Genomic DNA, 21,018 nt, shown 5'->3' on the forward strand with positions numbered 1-21,018 from the left:
GAGAATATCAATACAGAAAGCCTCAACGCTAGCTGAGAGTACATCAGGCTTTGTAATTCCAGGAATTTCACTCACAGGTAGGAGCACCACCCGTAGTGTGTTTTATTCAGAATGGAATGCCTCCATTGAAGGTAAAGGACTTGAAGGGATGGAGTCAATTGCCCTCACTGGGTGTCTTCTCAGTATTCTGGAGGAAACAGAAGAGGACAAAGTTAGCACCAGTGCCCCCTTAGATAAGCCTGGAGAGTGAGCCACAAATGCACATGTGTGACAATATCCATCCATCCACCCATCCCTCCGCTTATCATGGGCAGCAAGCAGAGAGGCCCAGACTTCCCTCTCCCCGGCCACTTCTTCCAGCTCTTCCGAGAGAATCCCAAGGCATTCCCAGGCCAGCCGGGAGACATAGTCCCTCCAGCGTGTCCTGGGTCTTCCCCGGGGCCTCCTCCCGGTTGGACGTGCCCGGAACACCACACCAGGGAGGCGTCCAGGAGGCATCCTGATCAGATGCCCGAGCCACCTTATCTGACTCCTCTCGATGTGGAGGAGTAGCGGCCCTACTCTGAGCCCCTCCCAGATGACTGAGCTTCTCACCCTATCTTTAAGGGAAAGCCCAGACACCCTGCGGAGGAAACTCATTTTAGCGATCTCGTTCTTTCGGTCACTACCCATAGCTCATGACCATAGGTGAGGGTAGGAACGTAGATCGACTGGTAAATTGAGAGCTTTGCCTTACGGCTCAGCTCTTTTTTCACCACGACAGACCGATGCAGAGCCCGCATCACTGTGGATGCCGCACCGATCCGCCTGTCGATCTCATGGTCCATTCTTTCCTCACTCGTGAACAAGACCTTGAGATACTTGAACTCCTCCACTTGGGGCAGGATCTCCCCCCCAACCCTGAGAGGGTACTCCACCCTTTTCCGGCTGAGGACCATGGTCTCGGACTTGGAGGTGCTGATTCTCATCCCAGCCACTTCACACTCAGCTGTGAACCGATCCAGAGAGAGCTGAAGATCACGGCCTGATGATGCAAACAGGACAACATCATCTGCAAAAAGCAGTGACCCAATCCTGAGTCGGTGACAAAGGGCAGCCCTGGCGGAGTCCAACTCTCACTGGAAACAGGCTCGACTTACTGCCAGCAATGCGGACCAAGCTCTGACACTGGTTGTACAGGGACCGAACAGCTCTTATCAGGGGGTCCAGTACCCCATACTCCCGGAGCACCCCCCACAGGATTCCACAAGGGACACGGTCGAACGCCTTTTCCAAGTCCACAAAACACATGTAGACTGGTTGGGCAAACTCCCATGCACCCTCCAGGATTCTGCTAAGGGTGTAGAGCTGGTCAACTGTTCCGCGACCAGGACAAAAACCACACTGTTCCTCCTGAATCCGAGGTTCGACTATCCGACGGACCCTCCTCTCCAGAACCCCCGAATAGACTTTTCCAAGGAGGCTGAGGAGTGTGATCCCTCTGTAGTTGGAACACACCCTCCGGTCCCCCATTTTAAAGAGGGGGACCACCACCCCAGTCTGCCAATCCAGAGACACTGTCCCCGATGTCCAGGCGATGTTGCAGAGACGTGCCAACCAAGACAGTCCTACAACATCCAGAGCCTTGAGGAACTCCGGGCGTATCTCATCCACCCCCGGAGCCCTGCCACCAAGGAGTTTTTTGACCACCTCGGTGACCTCAGTCCCAGAGATGGGAAAGCCCACCTCAGAGTCCCCAGGCTCTGCTTCCTCATTGGAAGGCATGTTAGTGGGATTGAGGAGGTCTTCGAAGTACTCCCCCCACCGACCCACAACGTCCCGAGTCGAGGTCAGCAGCGCACCATCCCCACCATATACCGTGTTGACACTGCACTGCTTCCCCCTCCTGAGACGCCGGATGGTGGATCAGAATCTCCTCGAAGCCGTCCGAAAGTCGTTCTCCATGGCCTCTCCAAACTCCTCCCATGCCCGAGTTTTTGCCTTAGCAACCACCGAAGCCGCATTTTGCTTGGCCTGCTGGTACCTGTCAGCTGCCTCCAGAGACCCACAGGACAAAAAGGTCCTATAGGACTCCTTCTTCAGCTTGACGGCATCCCTCACCGCCGATGTTCACCAACGGGTTCGGGGATTGCCACCACGACAGGCACCGACCACCTTACGGCCACAGCTCCGGTCAGCTGCCTCAACAATAGAGGCACGGAACATGGCCCATTCAGACTCAATGTCCCCCACTTGCCTCGGGACGTGGTCGAAGTTCTGCCGAAGGTGGGAGTTGAAGCTACTTCTGACAGGGGACTCTGCCAGCCGTTCCCAGCAGACCCTCACAACACGTTTGGGCCTACCAGGTCTGACCGGCATCTTCCCCACCATTGAAGCCAACTCACCACCAGGTGGTGATTAGTTGACAGCTCCGCCCCTCTCTTCACCCGAGTGTCCAAGACATATGGGCACAAGTCCGACGACACAACCACAAAGTCGATCATCGAACTGATGCCTAGGGTGTCCTGGTGCCAAGTGCACATATGAACACCCTTATGCTTGAACATGGTGTTCGTTACGGACAATCCGTGATGAGCACAGAAGTCCAATAACCAAACACCGCTTCGGGTTCAGATCGGGGGGGCCATTCCTCCCAATCACGCCCTTCCAGGTCTCACTGTCATTGCCCATAAACCATAAAAAGTGACTAGACATGCCACTGCATAAATGGCAGGCATCATACCCTCTGTGGAAGATAGAGGGCACTCAAACCGTCCCAACACAACACAGACAGACGCTGGAGGTACAAGTCCAAGCCCACAGATTCTATTTTTCTTTTGCTGTTCTTTACAACACAGTTCCAGCAAGCACAACACTCTCTTTCTCTTTCTTTTGTTTTCTTTCTTTTCCTTTCTTCTCCACTTTTCCCCTGGAAGCTTTGTCTCCCTCCTCTTGACTCTGGCTCCCTGAGTAGTGTCCACTGGCCCCTTATACAGTATAAGGCACCCGGAAGTACTCCAGGTGGTCGGTGATGGACTTCCAACAGCACTTCTGGGTCTGGCGGAAGTGCTGTGCTCCAGGGCTCACCGTCTGCTACAGCACCTCCTAGCAGCACCCACGGACCCCAACAGGGCTGTATCAAACTCCAGCCCACATGGATCCCTGCAGGAGTCCGAGGCACCAGTGACACTAAGGGCAGACGCCACCTAGCATTCCAGGGGAGGTAATGTTCTGGCCATATCTCTTCCCCTGCTCCTTCAGGCGTGGAGGCAACCTGGCCAGGCAAGGGCCACGGCCATCCACAACACCTGGAAACTTTCAAGTGGGGATTGAATATTAGTTTTAAATTCATTTATTTCACCCCTCTTTAGAAATGTACTTTTCAGAGCAGCTCAGCTCACCAGTATAGTCCATATAGCCTTCACATGTCTAATGTGTGTTTATGTCCTTTAACAAAACCATATCAATGACAAGACATATTAAGTAAGAAATGCATGATTTTACAAAAAAGGCATTTATCAAGATATGTAAAGTGAATCTAGATGACTTCCAGTTTAGTGTTCCCTGAACCAACAATCGAAAACAAAATATTTTAAGACTTTGATATTAACATTTTGCTTGAAGTACACCACTATTCTTGATAAAACTCTAATCCAGATTATGAGTCCTGCTTGTAGTTTTATTACAGCCCAAGCCCCTACTGAAATTCCTGAAGCAAAAAACTCATGTATGGAAGCCTGAAAATGTCAAATAGCAAAACTGTATTATGTGGATGAATGGTTTAAACTTTTTGAACTCAAGGTGACACACTGATCGGCAGTTGTTGCTACTCATAAAAGCATTGACTACAAATAAATAATAGGTTCACAAAGATTTTCACTGTAGTGTATTTGTGTAAATTATTTCTTGTCTCCCACTTTAATATACATAAACATTTCCTACGACATCCTATGTACTTTCTCAAATCAAAACATTTAAAGTATTTTCACCCTGTAAAGCTTTATGTCAGTCAAAGGAACTATGACAACAAAAAGTTAAGTAGACCACTACATTGGATGAAAATCCTTAACCACATGCGCAAAATTAAACCAGCAGTGTTACCAACAGAGCTAATGGCAGTAATTTAGAAAATCAGAGTTCATAATTGTTTCTTTTTAGCTGGAGATACTTGGCTGGTTATTCTAAAGGCTTTATTTTTTTTTACTAGAAACAATCCTTTTCAGGAAGTTAACTTTTCAGAACGTTAATGCAGGTGCATTATCATGGGTTTTGACAGTGGGCACCTGATTGGTCAGGTCGTGTTAAATGTCTGTATAAATTACATGTATGAGAAATGAGTCAAGTCTAAGATATAAATACATATAAAGATTTTTTTTAAGAATAAGTTGGGATACCTTTACCGGTGAATACAAGATGACTGATAACTCTACCAGTAGATTCTGTCTAATGTACTTTTTACTCATTAATCACTAAGGAATCAATTTAGTTCAGTCCAGTGCAGTTTACTGTATACATTATAGTAGGTTGAAATGTATTTGTTGCTAATCACATTGACGAGGAAACATTTCATACAATGTCACAATATAGCACAGCAGACACAGGTCACTAAACATAACAGTGAGAATAGAGTGTAATAATAAATGTCCAAATAAGATATGTGGAAGTCTCTTTATAAAAATAATATTCTAATACAAAAAAGACAAAGCCAGTCAGTCTCTCATCCACTGACTTTCCAGGGATGAATGTATAGTTTTATAGACGTGATAGAAACAAATTGTACTTTTTTTTTTTTTGCATAAAGACATGTTTTGCTTGTCTCGAAACTTTGCACTGTGATAGCATCAGTCTTTGCCAGTGCAATGTCCAGAATGATCTGTTGTCTTACGCCCAATGCTGCTGGAGTAGACTCGCTGAGAGTCTGAATGAGGTATTCCAGCGGACAATGGCAGATATGCAGTAAAAGTTATTTTATTTTGGGACAGATATGTTTCGATATTTGGTTTGCAGTCAGTTCTTCTGAAAATAGATTTTTCCATAGACATTTGAAATTAGAACTTGTCACACACACGCGAATGGGAGACAGTTTACTGGCTCAAATAATTGTAATTGCTCACAAGACTGTGAGTTGGCACAGTCTCTCTCCTCCATTCCTTACAGAACAACTGGAGAATCACCCCAATAATAATCACTTCTGGCTTATGATGTTAATTCCAGTTCCAACTCTCCAAGTCCCACCTTCAGATGATACCACTGCCAGTTCCCAGAATGCCATCTGCTTAATACATCACTTCTTGCTATTTCATTATATAAATGTCCGCCATTCTTACTTTGATCAATTCTGTTTTGGACTCAAGTCTGTGTAGACCAAGCTATAATTTTCAACAAACCTTCACTAAATGGGGACGGTCCAAAAAATTTTTATTTTGTTTTATGTTTTATGTTACAAAATACTTTCTATTTAAGGTGGCATAATGGCATAGTAAGCAGAATTGTTATATCAAAGGCCACACCCTGGTTCAATTTAATCTATTAGTCTGCTGTTTAGAGGATGTATTCCATCTCCTCAAATTGTTTCTGAGCAGGATGAAGAACCAACTTCCTTCTTTGAAATTCAGTCAGCACTTCACTCTTTTGAAAAATAAAAAAGTCCCAGGCAGTAATTAAATTCCTAGCAAGATTTAAAAACATGGTGGTAATACAATTATTCACAATCATCATGCATTTTTTTCTATTTGTTGGGATAAGAAAACCATCTTTGGTTGCTGAAAACATGCATAGAACATTGCAATGTGCAAGAAAAAAAGACATCATTCTGATTGTGGTGACAGTTGAAGCATTTCTTTGCTTGATGTTACTATGAAAATCCTTAAAAGAGTTTTACTTTGTCTCCTCGTTCAACACCTAATGGAGAGAATTCTCCTTGAGTTGCAGTATGGATTTCACCAAGATTGGAGTATAAAACCTTCACCATCTAAAGGTGAATTCCAAGACCTTAACCATGTCCATTTTTAGGCTTCAGTCTGTTGATGATGCCGCCAACCACATCCCTCAATCCTGCAACCCTTCAGAATATTGTTACCTTTATGGATTTCCAATGTCCTCTTGTCAGATTGGTAATGAACTGTCAAAAAACAATGGCAATGATAACTAGTTTCAACAGTCCTGGCGCCTTGCCTACCCTCAACGTCCATTCTCATCTACCTTGAAAGCGTCATTAATGAAAATGGACTGCTGGATCAGGAGATTCTAAATAGACTCAAGCTTGCGCCTTCCTCCTTTAGACATTTTCAACAAGCAGATGTTTTCAAATTGAGAACTTTGATTATTCACCATGAATGCTTTATACCAGGCTGTGCGAGTCTCCATCTTGAATTATGCCTCTGAGACTCAGACTTTATCGGTGTCATGTAAAACATTTTCAGGGCTTCCATTGTCACTGCCTCCAAAAGATTCTGGGATTTATGTGACATCCAGAATCTCAGAGTATGGGGTCTTTCGTTAGCTGCTTTGGTGGGTCGGACATGTCATACAGATGTCTCAATCTCACCTCCCAGAGATCATTTTGTATGGAGAACTGGAATCCATCCACAGGATACCTAGAGGGCAACAAAAGTGTTTCAAAGATTATGCTGTAGAAATCCTCGAAGTAACATCTCATCAGAAGAACTGGAGAATATCACAGCAGATTGTTAAATCTTAAAAACTATCTGTGACACTTGCAAAATGCATTTTGAAACCAGAAAAGCACAACTTTCTGAGAAGCATTATCAATGAATTCACCAACAATGGCTGAATCATCTGAGGAACCCGGCTTTTCAGTTTCCACCTTGTCCAAGAATGCATGGCAGAAGTATTAGCTTGTTCAGACACATTTGCTCACATCATGGAGGAGTGGATAGACAAATCTGCCTTAAGCAAGAAAGTAAGCAAGGGGTGTTAATGTACCATGAATAGAACTGTGTTAGAGTTTCAGGCATGACAATATCAACTGTGTATCAAAAATAAAGATACGTCGAAAAAACATTCATCAGCTGGTAGTCCGGTGTCTAAAACCAGCTATTAGAGTGGAATCAGAGAAGACTGAAAAGGACCATGCACATCAACACATTACAATCAGTCTTCTAGCAGTACAACAGTGGTGCCAAAAGAGGCATATTAGAAAGTGCAATTGATCATTTTTTTCTAATCATAGATTGTGAAGTTCAGAAATGAGGTATGATGGAAAATATTAAACTGATAAGAACAGATACTACACATGATCTTAGCCAATAGGCCGAGAAGCGATAGGTTAGGGTAGGATGAAAAATATTAAGTAAGCAAATGTGACTTGGTCAAAAGTTCCATGTTTTACGTGAAATGAGATCTAACTATGATGAATGAAGCTGAAGCATTTATTTTTTAAGCTACTTCACTAGAAATAACTTCACCATGTTTACTTCACCCTGATTTTCCCATAATACAAGATGACATCTAATATGCTTGGTGAACTATAATCAAAGCAAATTACCACCCACATACATTTATAATTGGGTGTTTTAGAAGTGTAAAATACCCAGGTTTGATGAGATATCACCCTCTCCACCATTCAAATCAACCTTTGCAAGCTTACGTGAGTAATTGGACTCCTTCTTGAATGGACATAAGTGTACTTTTGCTTTAGAACTATTTTTTAGATCAATTATGGCAGTTCGTGACTGACTAAATTTCACTCCTCTCAGTATCAGTTACAAAAAACATCAAAATGTACTTGAGGTTAAGTGGCCCAAATATTGCTCAGTCTGCTCCTTCCCTACTGATTCACGATGATAGGAGATTCAGAAAATGATGAAAAAACCATAAATCAGTTCTACCAGGTGTCAAAAATGCAGGCTGCTGGTGGAAGTGTAAAGGTGCCCCTTCACACAAATAGAGCAACATTTGAATGCCATAGGATAACTGAATATTGTTACAGTATTATTCAAGGGTAATATTTCAGAGCAGCAGTGTGTACATTTGTGAATAGGCTTTTAGCAAGGAAATGCTACATGATACAAGCAAGAAAAGTTGAAATAAAAATAAATGATAACTTCTACCCTTCTTTGGCCTCTAAGGCACTTTATAGTTAAGAAACTGCAGCATCAGGTACAGTATTGGAGACTTTTAACCTTGTTTTTTGTTACTTCTTCCAAAATACATGCTATTTCTTAACTCTGTTTGTTTAAGAATCAGTAAAGATTTTATCCCATGAGGACGCTGGCCTTCAGGATCAATTTCCCATTGGATATTCATAGCTATCAAAACACTTTTTGTCCAATAAGTGTCATGTTCGTGAAATCAATTCTTTCAATCTCTTCCCTTTCCTTCCATCAAGCAGACTTTAAATACTCACTGAGTACATTTATGTTAAATTGGCAAGTATTCCATTTTGTGCAGGGCAGGCAGATCAGTCGGCAGTTAGTCTCTGATTACTAGAAGGAATTAGCAGAATACATTACAGGAAGGGAAATTCTGGCCTATTTCATTGCTAATGCTGCCTAAGGAAGTAGGACTGCAGTGTTGAGCCGACACAGTGAGACTCAAAATGGCCAACTTTAAATATTTTTAAGACGGATCACAACTTATTACTCCTTTGGCTCTTTGACCAGAAGCTAGAGTTATGATGGAAAATAATATTCTGGTTTAGATCCAGTACATGAACATTTGTTGTTTATATTGCAAACAAGTAATATGTTATCCAATCTTTATTTTTCTGTTTATATGTATTTAATGTGTGCAGGTCCTGCAAAAAACTGGCACCCTTTCCAGGGCTATTTCAGACCTTGAAACCAGTGCTGCTGAGACAAATTTGGCTCCCCTTGCACAATAACCCCAAACTGAGTAAAGCAGTTTTGGGAAAGTTATATGATATTCAAAGTGAGCAGAAGCCGCTACCACCAGTACTTAAATGTATTAGCAAGATCCATCTTCTGTTAAACACTTCATTGAAATTCTGCAACTATAAACTCTACAACACAACCATTTTGTACACAAGAATGTTTTATAATGGAACATCTTGGCGGGGGTGGGGTGCTTTCACACATTCTCTTCCTTGCACAGATTAGTTTTTAATGTGGACTCACAACATAATGTCTAATCTTCTTTTACTCTGACCTTTAACAGCACAGATAGATAGATAGATAGATAGATAGATAGATAGATAGATAGATAGATAGATAGATAGATAGATAGATAGATAGATAGATAGATAGATAGATAGATAGATAGATAGATAGATAGATAGATAATTGTTCCCGAGGGTAATTCAAGGACAAGTATCCAAGAATTAATTATACAAAGTCAAATGCAAACATTTAGGTACATTGGCTGTACAAATAATGCAATCACAGTACCCTAGATAGTACATACAATAATGCCAGTGCAGTGAAAACTGTGCAGATAAAACTACTACCAAAGTGACAGGTGGCACATAATATCAAAGTGACAGATGCTAAATGAACTTAATTTCAAAGTAAAATAAAATAAAGTGACATGCTTTATGCTGATATAAAGTGACATGACTTATGCTTATAGGGTAATAACAAAAAAATAGTAAAGATAATGCATCTAATATAGCTTATGAGCAAAGAAGGAGTATCAGGTTCAGAGCTCAACCACCCCCTGCTCCTGTTATAAAGAGTGGAATACTCTAATGGCTCTGTGAACAAAAGATCCTTTGTATCTGTACATATCACAGTTCTGTGATAGCAGCTTTCAACTAAACAAACTCCTCTGCTTAATTATGGTGGTGTCTAGTGGGTAATGTGTGTTGTCCATAATAGATAGCAACTTCCATAGTGACCTCCTCTTTGCCACTGTCACCAGAAAGTCAATTTTCATTCCAACCATGGATCCTACTCACCTAATCAGCTTGTCAATACAATGAGCATCCCTCTTCTTCCATCGACCCCCACAGCACACCTCAGCACAGAAGAAAGTACTGGCCACCACCAACTGATAGAACATCTGCAGGAGTTTCTTACATAAGTTAAAGGAGTTCAGCTTCCTCAGAAAAAAATATATATATATATATATATATTGTGAACTTGGCCCGGACACAGACAGGCGGACATGTTGTCTTAAAACCACCACACGTTTATTTTATAGTTTTACAATTAATATAATGGTCACAAAGACCCAGTCCAGTGGTCACTCAGACCTAGTCACATGCACAAACCCCAAACCAATCACAGTCCTGCCTCGTCCTCCTTCCACCCGACTCTAGCCTCGAATGAATGGAGACGGCCCCTTTTATAGAGGACCCGCATGAGCAGCAGGTGTTCCAGACATTCCTCGGTTGGCCACGCCCCAGCGTGGCAGAAGTGCCGGCTGTCCTCCTGTCAGCCCTCCGGGTAACACCCAAGGTCTTCCCCCCAGCACTTCCTGGTGTGGCGGAAGTGCTGGGGCAACAAGTCTTCAAGACATCGGGGCGCCTCCTGGCGGTGACCACGGGCCCCTACAGGGAAAGGCTTCCATGCCCTTGACCCGTGGCCCCCAAAGCAACCCGGAAGGAAAACCCCACGTGATCCAGGCAGGGCTCTGACCCTCTTCCAGTCCCTCCTGGCGTCCCGGCCGGGTCATGGCCCCTGGCATCCCTGACAGTGCCCCACAGCCAGCGAAGACCACCCGTGGGAAAGAGCGACCCGTCCCGCGAGGGCAGCAGAGTCCCGAAACGGGTCCTACTTGAGGATAGCGGGGTCCGGCCCCGCACTCCTAGCAGGGACAGGGCGGAGACACAATCCGAGCACCAGCCCTTGGTGCATCCCTGTGCCTCGCACAGGTTGTGCTCCCCCCTTTTACCGGCACCCCGGGGCCTCCTTGATCGGCACCCCCTCCAAAGCCTCCGCGCCCCTTTGGTCGGAGTCACTCGCTCCCCTGCGGCCTCCTCCAGCCGTGGCGGCATTCGCACACCAGCAGAGAGATCCTTCCGCAGATGGTCCGACATCCGAGGGCAGGTCCCCAATGAAGGGGTTCCTACGGCTCGCCCGGGGGCCGTCCCTACAAAAGAGAAGACGGGGCAAAACCGCTGCCAAAGCAACTTTCCCGTGCCACACACAGGCAGCGTTCCCCCCTCCAACCGGCACCCCGGCACTTGCCGGTTTGGCACCCTCTCCGCGGCTTCCGTGTCCCTCTCAATGATGGAAACGCCGGCACCGCCTGCGCTCTCTCCGCTGGCCTCAGGGATTTCCTCGCCCCCCGCAGAGGGCGGCCAGCACCCGGACGCGTGCACTCAGCACCGCATCCCAACATATCGGAGGAATCAGCACCCAGCCTCTTATTCCTCCGTTCACTCTTGGACGCCATGACGATTTGAGACTCCTTATGGAAAAGAAGGCGCCTCTTTCCCGTCTGCGTCCCTATAGTGTGGCGCAAGACCGCAGCCGACTCGGGGCGGAGGGCACTAGGACCCGGGGCACTTAGCAGCCCGTGTCCATTCAGCGTCCTCCCGGACTCCCCCCTCACCGCACATACAGCCCGCGGCGCCGCACCTCCTGTCGGAGGGCTGCTTACTCGGAACTGATCGTTAACATCACAGCCTTTTTCAACAGACCCTCCCGCATGCTGTACGGAGTCGGCTGTACTCACCGTCTCCGCCGTACCTCTCCGGCTGGAGATTCCAGCGTCGCGCTGCCCCGTTGTCAATCGAAACGTTTTCAGCACCGCGAGCGCCTTCCTCTCCAGTTCCAGCACCTCAGCCCGGAGGGCACGTAGCATCTGTAATACACGCTGCTCTGCGGGCTGAAGGGACGCCTCCAGCTCCGCCAGAGCAGCCGGCAAAGACAGGAAGTTAACCGACGCGGAGCCTACCTGTCTGTCAGCCTCCGACGCCGGCCACTTCCTGTGGGCCTTCTCCTCCGGCCCAATCGGGTCTCCCCCTGCCCGTGATGGACATTCCTTGGTCCCGCCTCTCTGCAGTCATCAGCGGGCACACAAGACACATGGTCCAATCGCATGCCTACCAGGGGGAGGGACATCCGGTCCGCGGCCATCTTGCCTCCCTTCTTTCGACGCCGACATGCCTGCCGGCAGCCTTGCTGTTGCCAGCGCTCTTCGAGACGCAGCATCTCCTTCTCATTGCTGCCGTGTTACCAGCGTCCCGCAGACCAGCATGCGCCCGCCACCGACGTGAATCCGGGAAGTCCCTGCCTGAGAAAGAAAAAACACGCCCGGCCCTCCCGGGCCGGCTGCCACTAGGCAGGGAACTCACCTTCCCGGACCCGTACAACCGAGGACACCTCCTCGGCGGGGCCTCTTCCGACGCCATGCCATCCCGGCCTGCAGCAACGGCGCGCTCTCTGGAGACCGCTGCTCTCCTGCCAGGCATACCGCCCGCCCGCATCAGGGAAGTATGGCCATCAAACGAACGCTTGGCGGTCCGTGGGGTTTCTTCTCTCCGCGGAGCTGTGTGCACGCAGCCCCCGCGGAACGTGGGTGGGGTCCCCTGCTGCGCCGGGCCGTCCACAACAAAATTTCTATATACAGGTCCCCGCCTTGGAACAGGCGGAGCATCCTGCCGACTACGCCAGATGTGAACTTGGCCCGGACACAGACAGGCGGACATGTTGTCTTAAAGCCACCACACCTTTATTTTATAGTTTTACAATTAATATAATGGTCACAAAGACCCAGTCCAGTGGTCACTCAGACCTAGTCACGTGCACAAACCCCAAACCAATCACAGTCCTGGCCACAATGCCTTGTCTTTGGGCCGCCTCCACAGCTCCTCTTGCCTCGTCCTCCTTCCACCCGACTCTAGCCTCGAATGAATGGAGACGGCCCCTTTTATAGAGGACCCGGATGAGCAGCAGGTGTTCCCGGCATTCCTCGGTTGGCCACGCCCCAGCGTGTCAGAAGTGCCGGCTGTCCTCTTGTCAGCCCTCCGGGTAACACACAAGGTCTTCCCCCCAGCACTTCCTAGTGTGGCGGAAGTGCTGGGGCAACAAGTCTCCAAGACATCGGGGCGCCTCCTGGCGGTGACCACGGGCCCCTACAGGGAAAGGCTTCCATGCCCTTGACCCGTGGCCCCCAAAGCAACCCGGAAGGAAAACCCCACGTGATCCAGGCAGGGCTCTGACCCTCTTCCGGTCCATCCTGGCGTCCCGGCCGGGTCATGGCCCCTGGCATCCCTGACAATATATATATATATATACAGTGATCCCTTGCTGTATCGCGCTTTGACTTTCGCGGTTTTGCTCTATCGCGGATTTTATATGTAAGCATATGTAAATGTATATTGCGGATTTTTCGCTGATTTGCCGATTTCTGCGGACAATGTGTCTTTTAATTTATGCTACACGCTTCCTCAGTTTGTTTGCCCAGTTGATTTCATACAAGGGACGCTATTGGCGGATGGCTTAGAAGCTACCCAATCAGAGCACGTATTACATATTAACTAAAACTCCTCAATGCTATAAGATATGCCTCCTCCGCGGTGCTCGATTGTTTGCTTGTCTCTGCCTCTATCTCACCTCTCTGACATTCTCTGCCTGACGGAGGGGGTGTGAGCAGAGGTGCTGTTTGCACAGAAGCTATTTGCCTAGTGGATACGGACACTCCTCTAAGAAATGCCGCTTTTTCGAGGTGCGTCCAAAAGCACACTTATTGATTTTTGATTGTTTGCTTTAATCTCAAGCTCTCTTTCTCTCTCTCTCTGACGTTCTCTGCGCTTGACGGAGGAGATGTGAGCAGAGGGGCTTTTGCACAGAAGCTGTTTGCTTAGAAGATAGGGACGCTCCTGTAAAAAATGCTGAAAGGCTACCTTCGCATTGATCCCTTCATTGCCGCTGCTTTATCAAGGTGCTTGCATACTTAAAAGCGCAACAGCCTTATTGATTTTTCATTGTTTACTTTACTCTCTCTCTGACATTCTCCGCTCCTTACGCGCACTTTGAAGAGGAAGATATGTTTGCATTCTTTTAATTGTGAGAAAGAACTGTCATCTCTGTCTTGTCATGGAGCACAGTTTAAACTTTAGACTAAAGGGTGTTATTTCATGTCTAGAGGGCTCTAGTAATGTTAAAAACGTATTTAGATGGTCGTAAACAGGTTTTCTATGCTCTAACTGCGAAAATATTAGATTTATAAATAAAGAATCCTACTTCGTGGAAATTCATTTATCTGTCTGGAGCGGATTAACCGCGATAAACAAGGGTTTACTGTATAACTGTGCGGAGAATATTTATAAACAGTGTGGGAGAGTTTCTAAGGGCTTAAAATATATAAAAATAATCATACAAACATATGGTTTCTACTTCGCGGATTTTCACCTATCGCGGGGGGTTCTGGAATGCAACCCCCGCGATCGAGGAGGGATTACTATATATATATATATATATATATATATATATATATATATATATATATATATATATATATATATGTATATATATATATATATATACTTTTAATTTCACCTGAGTGAGACTTGCCCCTTCCTGAATAGAGCCTTTGTGTTCTCTGACCAGTCCAGCCTGTCATCCAACTTCATTCCAAGGTATTTATAGGTCTTGACCCACTCCACATAAGTAACCCTTTATGCCAAAATCCAAAGCAAATCAAGATGTGGCAGTCCACACCGAACTGCCTGGTAGTGCTAGATGTTCAGTCTTCCAGGTGTTTCTGTTCCCACATCTCTGTTCAATGTCTTAACCTTATAGTTCGTGTACCTCAGTCATTATAGCGGTGGAAACCTACTGATCTGTTTGCTGATTGAACTTGTAAAGCTACTTTAAAGTATGGTCTGACTGTCCTAACCCTGAGGGGCTAATAAATCTTTGCCTCTCCCCAAAAGCACCATTTGTCTTTTATTACAGCAGTCATAAAATTAGGTTTTCCTGTCGGTGTTGCCTTTTGAAGCTGATAAAACTAACTTGCACTTGTGACATCTGAGTGACTGCTGTAGCACAGGAGCTTATGTAACTTTTGGTAGTATCAGTAATTATCATTATTCCTGGTACAGTTCTTTTAAACAAACAGCTTAACTTGTTTTCAAGGTCACTGTAGTTGCCCTCTTCTTTTGAGCAACAAACTTAACTCGTATTTCAAATATATTTTGAGAGATGCTACAGATTTACAAATAACAGTTCATAGAAGCAAAGAAGAACATTACAAAAACTGATTAAGTCAGTGATAAGCTTCAGCAAATAAAATGCTATCCTCAGCTCAGTTAATTTCTATTAGCTTCATTTCTGAACCTGAATCTAGTTCCCATACAGATGTTCTTCTTTGGTCTTACCCCAGAAACTCCTTCAACATCAAAGATGATTGTAAGGTCATTAAACTAAAAATATAAATATAAAAAAATAAAATATATATATACTTTTAATTTCACCTGTGTGAGACTTGAAAGATAGGAAACATCTAAAGGGTCACAGAATTTTTCCCCACCTGCTGAAACATATCATCAATGACATACACATCGCTGAGAGATGAGATATTTTAAGATAGCTGAGGGAAAAAAAGGTTAATCCAGTTAATCCATTTGCAACCTTTTTTTACCTTTCTGCTTTTTAGCCACATTTTTAAATTACTTGGATTATGAATGTTTAACATTATTGCTATTGCATTAGGTTATGCCCGAGCTGAAACTGGATTCTCATTTGCATCTGATTTTTGGACTCTAACCTACGCAATGGGAAAGCACTATGCTAATTATTCAAGTCCAAAATGAGGAAAAAAGTTATCCAAGATTATAACAAAGGAGTATTGAAGATGGCGAGGGAACCCCTACAGACAGACTGAGCAAAGAGGGTGGGTGTCACAATTTGTTTCTCCTTCTTGTGATGTCCAATAGGAAAACCCTGTGGTTACAGGAAAGAATCTCCTGATATCTTAGACCATGTCTGCTTTTCTCGACCCATAAAAGACATGCCCAGTAGGGGAACCAGAGATGCATGGAAGCAGAGATAAGATAGTGAGGTCAAGAACAGAAATATAAACCTTGTCTCTTCTTATCATGTGTATTATGGATTATACAATCATTATGTTGTAACTGCAAACTTTATATTTAAAAGCAAGCTGCAATCTGCCTTGTCTACATGATGTTCAGGTGTGCTATGATGAACTGTATATGAAACTGAACCTTCACCTTGATTTTCATACTCAAAGAATGTTTTAATCATTAACCATAGCTCAGCATATTTGTTTAATTATGCATGTATTGTGTTGACAAATTCTGCATTAAACTGACCAGTTTAGTCTTTAATCGGGAGCCAGAGAGGCCGTCTCTAAGGAAATTGGGAGGACATAAACAGATTTTGTGACAAAGATAAGACATGAACTGCTAAGGAAAGATTCTCTGAGGAAAGTTACCAATCATTGGAGTGATTAGCCAATTATTAGTGAGTAACATCACAGAGTTCAAAATCTCATCTGGGAATATTAGCATAAAGAGCAGATCATCCGAGAATGAAAGGGACTCCATCCAGCATAGCACCATCCATGTGTCAGCTTGACTTCTGTATTTCAACCAACTGCCCCCAAGGGCACAGACATTGTTCCTGGTTCATTTCTTTGACTTTCATATCCTAATTGGGGGTATCTTTCTTTTTATTTGCCTTGTGTGAAGCCTTGATAACCATAGAAGCTTTACATCCTGATTTTTCTACTCATTTACTATTGTTAATTTATATTTCTATTTTATCCATTGCTTTACACCATTATTCATATATCTTAATAAATGAGTGCTGCTTTAAAACTATTATATGTTGTCTTGGGGTAGTTAAATAAAGTAATAAAGTAAATACAGGGCACTTGGTGTGGGTACATTGCCACTTTTTGCACACAGGGTTAGCAGCTGTGAAGTCAAGTCAAGTCAAGTAAAAATTTATTTATAGAGCACATTTAAAGCATCAGAAGTGGTTTCCAAAGTGCTGTTCATGAAAAAAACTAAATAAAATCAAAGTCTGATAGATAAAAATTAATGAAAAAAAAAATAAAAACAATAAGCAATTGACAAATAGCAATTAGCAGCACATAAAAACACATCATGAGCCAATGAAGTGAAGCCAAACTAGGAGTGATGTGCTCACGCTTAAGTGACCCAGTTAAGAGCCTTGCAGCAGAGTTTTGGACCAACTGCAGGCGAGAGAGAAGAGTTTGAATTACAATAGTCAAGACAGGGAGTAACAAGATCATGAAGAACTTTTTCCAAATCAGTGAAGGAACATTTTTAATAGTGAGCCACACTAAGAAAAATAAAGCATCCTGGTATATTGACATAGGTAGTGTCAGGGGGACACTCATCTGGTCTACTCAAGCCAAACCTAGACAGTCCCTATCTGGAATACTGAAGAATGATAGACTGTGTAGGCATCACTCATAGTCAGTGCTTATGCAGATTCTGTGTGTGTGTGTGTTAAACGAGAGTTGGCAAATCCATAATGAACCTGGTAAGTCCCAATTATTCCATGATAGAGGATACATGTCACTGGGAACAATCATTAAAACAGAAGCTGAACACACAGGACATGAGACAAGAATGCATTCTCACATGGCTAAGTTTACTTAGAGCAATAGGGACCCTAATACTGAAAAAGAGGGAGTCTAATACATTCCTCTTGTATATGGAATTGCGATAAAGGTATAGGAAGAAGATTACTGCTCACAGAGCCCAAAAAGGCCAAAATGATACCCCTTGTATGTTATTTGTTTTCTGTGGTTTTTTGTCCATTGGACTGTTTTGTTTTCTTTAAAAAATACATTTTAAATATTGGGAACTTAAACATGAGTTTGTGTTCTAGTTGTGTTATAGCTGACTAAGTGTTACAAGAGAGACACTCAGCATGGTCAGCAGAATACCCTGCTGCTAGACAAAACAGACACATTTAGTACAGCCAATATCATTTTAAAAATACTTGCAGGATCTCAGTATCACTGCAACAATGCACAACATGACACAACAGGCTTGAATTACAATGTAAGACCTCACATATAAGTTGTCAAGGCAATGCAAATCCGCTTGTAAACTATTTCACAAGATGTCCTCAGAACAGTCCCATTCTGTATATCACCCTCAATTCAGGGGACCTGACTAAAGAAATATTTCATTACCCCATATTTTAGACATGATTCTTTTTTTTATTACATATTTTATGCAGACATTGCACAGTGCCTTGCAATTGTGTTGGCAAACTATGTTTTGTCACCAGTCATATTTTACCTGAGAGGAAGGACAGGCATCCTACCTGGGATGGAGAATGATTTCTTACCTGGATAGGAGGCTATGGTAGACAGTGGGAGTTGAGACTTGACATGGTAAGGACGCCTTACATTCTTCATCCCATAAAGGAGAGAAGGGTGATAAGTAGACTGGGCAAACGTAAATACCAGGAGTAGTTCGTTCCCCCACATGGTAGGCAGGAGTTCCTCCAGGCTAAAACCAGTTGAGAAACATGCAGAGTGGGATGGCACATGGAGTCCAGAAGTATAACTCTGTCAGGGGCTTTGGGTGCTGGAAGGGGGCACTGCTGGGGGAAGACTTACCCCAGTTTTCATCTGACCTGGAAGTGCTCCAAGCAACTGATGCTGGAACACCAGAAGCAGTCCTAGGTCCAGTTTAAAAGAAGCACATAGCCTCACTTTGAGGATTCAGAGTCGGGAGGCAGCAACTTGCAACATTCAATGGGAAGTGAAAGGAGGAAGAAAATCTGTTTTGAATATTTAGCTGGTATTTAATTAGAAAAGTGTTGGTGGCAAATAAAAATCTTTTACTTGAAGCTAGAATTGTGTAAGGTAACAGTGTTTCTGTGGGTTGAGTTCAGTGCCCCCCCTTGTGGCTACACCAGTTAATATACAGTAGAAAGGATGACAAGACTGTTCTGTAACCAACTCAGGATAGAACATTTTTTAAATATTTTATAAAGCATTTTTTTGCTGTCACTATTCGAATGCACACCAATACCTTCCTGGTATTTTAAAACTGCTTGCAATTTTGAAACCCCTTTTTCTTTTTGCAAATTTGTGTTTCAGGTTGGAACTAGTGAATTTGATTTATTAGTAAGGTTGAAATGCATTAATTTTCTTTTGTTCTTCATCACTGTTGTCTAGAAGTACAAAAATATGAATTATACAGTTTGAAAAATAATAGCCCGTTGACTAAATAACTGTTTATTTTAGGAGATTGGGTTTGAATCCAAGCTCAGCCACTGTCTGTGTTGTTCTCACATTCTCACTTTGTCTATATGTGTTTTTTTTCTGCAGGTATTCCAGTCTTCTTCCCACATCCCTGGTTTAGTTAGACACTAAATTGCCTCAGCGTGAGGGAGTTTGGATGTGTGAATACATTTGTCCTGTAATAGATTACAGCCCTATCCAGGTGCTTTGCACATGATGATGATCATGATACATTTTATTTATATAGATGTTATCATAATAGCTGTCACTTATAAATGTTTACATAAGGGCTACAACTTACGCTAAATCGGATTAGGGATATTAAATGATGGATGAAAATTTGTAACAAGCAACAAGAGAAAAATAAAATTTTAGTAGACAAAAAGCATATTTATAATGGAAAAGTGGCAGCATTTGGTTTGTGATGGAATTTAGGTGCAGCGCTCTAGCAAATGGTTAAGATTGCTACCTCACAGCTTAAAGCCCAAACTGCGCACCATCAGTACAGAGCCTGCGGATGTACTCTGTGTCCATAAGGAGTTTCACCAGGCACATTGGTTTTTTCCAAAATCTCAAGATGCAGTATGTGTTTAAAGATTGATTGGCATCTGTAAAATTATTAGCCAAATTAGTAGGTGTGACAAAATTGCTTATTCCTTCCACTCTTTCAAAAAAATAAAACTCTATTACAACAACATTTATTTATATAGCACGTTTTCATACAAATGATGTAGCTCAAAGTGCTCTACAAAACAAAGAAAGAAAAAAGAAAAATCTAAAAATAAGATTTGCAAAATAATGGTGTTAGTTCAAAAAATAATTATGATATTGCTGGCTGTGGGTGCTATCATCCTGCATGTGTGTGCTTTGAATATCCTGTGATGGCTTGTGAGAGACTGATTAAGGATGTGAATACATGCAATCAAGAGACAAGAAGTGAACAAAAGTCAAAGGTATACATTTAATTTTGCATGAGCTGAGGTGTAAATTTAAACAGCCCAGTTTAGGGTCACAGGGAAGCAGTGATTATTACAGCACCACTGAGTGGAAGGCAAGAGGCAACCTGTTGCTGATAACATTGGGCATGCATGTTGAGGGAGAGATTAAGAAAGCATGTAGCTTATAATCAAGGGACAATCACTGAACAAACATCATAGATATATGCATAATTCTGCTTGTGCTCAGTGGTAAATTTAATCCGCATAGTTTTGGGTCACAGGAGCTAGTGACCATCATAGCTACACTGGGTGTAATGCAAGAGGCAACCTGCTGCTGCCAGTAGCATCAATCACGCACACAGAGGAAGGGAAGGATCAAGGAACAATAACTGAGCAAAAGTTATAGGCATAATTTTAATCAGACTAAAGTTTATTAAACTTAATATAGATGTTTTAATAGAGTTCAGAGTCTTAGCACCCTCTGTGATTTTTGCACACAGTCTTACTCATATCACCCAAATAATGGGGACTTGAGTGGCATAGAGCTTTCCCAGTGAAGTTACGTTGTCATTTAGTCCATATATAAAAATTAAGAGCTTCCCCCTTTGGTTTTCCCACTATGATCAGGGGCTGAATCAAACACAACAGACAGAAAGATCAGGTGCTTAATGATCTTATTCTGTATACATTCCTAAAAAAAGCTAAGGGGTATGGTGCAATACTGTAGATCAGGGGCTAAAGCCTCTGATGACAACCCCAGCATTCCTGACTCACAGTGCCAGGGTCTGCATGGAATTTGCATGTTCTCCCCATGCATGTCAGCTAATTGCAAGGTATGTGCATGCCTAAACTCTCTACCGGCAGCAATAGGCAAGATCTTTGAATACTGCAATTGACAAAAGCATTTAGTCCTTTGTGTGCTGTGAAGTAAATAACATCCATCCCATTTTTATATCCCTAAACCGAGCCCTTG

General features: G+C 43.6%; 1 pseudogene; it reads right to left on the reverse strand.

Annotated features, from left to right (window-relative positions):
* Window positions 1–7,136: 7,136 nt before the first annotated feature.
* On the reverse strand, window positions 7,137–7,264 carry LOC120531994 (annotated as a pseudogene).
* Between the last annotated feature and the right edge of the window lie 13,754 nt (window positions 7,265–21,018).

Source organism: Polypterus senegalus, chromosome 6, assembly GCF_016835505.1.
Source record: "Polypterus senegalus isolate Bchr_013 chromosome 6, ASM1683550v1, whole genome shotgun sequence".
Taxonomy (NCBI): Eukaryota; Metazoa; Chordata; class Cladistia; order Polypteriformes; family Polypteridae; genus Polypterus; species Polypterus senegalus.